The following is a 2,299-nucleotide window of genomic DNA, read 5'->3' as shown; positions in this document are numbered from 1 at the left end:
ACTCCAGTGCTCTGCTCAGGTGCCCTCTCCAGGATCCTGGCAGGCTGTCAGGGACAAGCAGGAATGGCTGCAGGCTCCAGCCTGCCCCGGGCTCTCATGTTCTCATTGTGTGACACCTCCTGTGGGAGCTCCGCTGGCACAGGGGAGTCGTGCCAGCGTGTACCTTGCCTGGGGCTAGATCCATAGATTTGCTGTTTTCTTTTCACTCAGCCTGTTGAATGGATGCTGCTCAGGAGCATTTGAGAAGCCCTTGGTGTCACTGGCCCCATTTCTGACCACAGCTCTCTGGGAGCTCCTGCTGCAGGCCCGGAGCTCTGCTGGGCACTGACTCTGCTTCAGTGGCAAAGGAGTCATCGTCACAATGGCCCAGGTGGTTATCCCACCCTGCCAAAATCAAGGGGTGCCTGAGCATTTCCCTGCCCCTGGGGACAAGGGCAAGGGCTTTAAACAGAACAGGGAAGGTTTAGATTGGATATTTGGAAGGAATTCTTTAATACAAGGGTGGTGAGGCCCTGGCACAGGGAAGTTGTAGATTCTCCATCCCTGGAAGAGTCCCAGGCCAGGCTGGACAGGGCTTGGAGCAGCCTGGGACAATGGGAGGTGTCCCTGCCCAYGGCAGGSGTTGCACTGGATGAGCTTTAAGGTCCTTTTCAACCCAACCCAGTGTGGGATTCTCTGATTCGGAGTGGTGTGAGCCCGGTTTGGAATTCCCCAGACTGGCACAAGCAGCTGAACAGGAGCTGTGGGGCTGCTGCTGCCTCAGCCAGTCCAGGCGATCCTTTTCCTGACAGCTGAGGGAACTTTGGAGCATTTTTACCATCAGAGGAGGCTCTATTTCATWTTTCCTGTCCTGCACTTCCCTGTTCCCCCCCTCAGCCTCCACAGCTCCACATAAATGGGGCTGACTCTCCCAGGAGCACCAGGAGCTGGCTGCTCCTGTGGTGTGAAAGGATTCCTCACTTCTGAGAATCATYTCTGCTGTTGTTGTAACACTTCCATGTTGTTGCTGCCACCTTTCCCGAGGGGCTTCTGGTGCAGCCTGGCTCCGATCTGCTCCATTCGGGAGGTTCTCTCTCACTTTCCCTCACTCTCTGCTGCATTCAGGAGGCTCACTTTCACTCTCTGCTCTGTTTGGGAGGCTCTCTCTTGCTTTTCCTCTCTCATTCTCTCTCGCTTTCCCTCACTCTCTCTCATTCTCCCTCTCTCTATCTTCCCTCCCCCTCCTGCCCTGCCTTTAATGAATGACTTGTTGTGTAAATTCAGTCTTCTGTGTTTGTTTTAATTTGTCTAGTCCTGATTAAGGAAAAAGCCCTCAGCTCCAACTCCTGGCATTTACAGGGAAGCTCTTTTAAGCCAAGCTTTTAACCCCATGTTCTCAAAGGAATTCAGGGATGTCGGGGCTCCCTGACAAGTGCAATGTCCAATTTAAAGCTCCCTTCAGAGCCCTGGTTCTCCAGAGTGGGAAAATGCCTGGGTGTTCCCAGCCAGACACACTCAGATTCCCGGGCAATGGCCTAATTCTTCCAAGAGGCTCCAGATTTCCGCAGAATAAATACTTATTACAAACTCAGAATCATTCCCAGGATTAAAAGCAGCAGCTCTCAGATGCTGTTTGTGTAAAGATCAGTGTGGGCAGCAGCCTGGGAAGTGATGCAAAAGAAGGGAGAATTTCTCTTGCAGGCATTGGAGACCTGAGAGAATTCTGTCATCAATTAAAATGCAGCAGAACGTGGCAGCCCTTAATGCTGAGGATCTCAGATGTTTGAGTTAATGGGGATGATTTATCTCTCACACCTGCACTGACAGCTCTGCTAGGCAATGGGGGACAGGCGTTTAAAGGTGTCGGTGCTTCTTTTTCCTCATGTGCTACTGAAAACATTTCCTGCTCACAGCACAGCAAAGGTGGATCCCCTCGTCCTGTGCCCCTCTGCTGTCCATCAAACACTGAGCAAACCATCTCCCTCCGGGCTGAAAATTCCCTGCTCTCATTAATGGAGCCTTCAGCACAGGAATTCACTCATTCCATCCTCTCTCTCTTTGAAGTTTTTGGTGTTCTGCAGCCATGAACGCTCCAGCAGGTTCCACAGGCTCTGCAGCAACACTCACTGGGATCCAGGATCCAAGCACTGGAATGTGGGCCAGGCCAGCAAAACCTCTGTGCTGTGCAGGGCAATGGGCAGGGCATGGATCCTGTGACAGCCACCCAGGGGTACAGAGCCGGGCCACTGCCAGGTCCCCAAGGGGCAGGTTTGGGGGTGCAGAAGGGGCAGGGTTTGGAGATGGAGAGGGGCAGGGTTTG

This window comes from Malurus melanocephalus, unplaced genomic scaffold (genome assembly GCF_030028575.1).
Source record: "Malurus melanocephalus ecotype Western Australia unplaced genomic scaffold, MMel_1.1 scaffold_378, whole genome shotgun sequence".
NCBI lineage: Eukaryota > Metazoa > Chordata > Aves > Passeriformes > Maluridae > Malurus > Malurus melanocephalus.
This window is presented reverse-complemented; position numbering follows the sequence as displayed.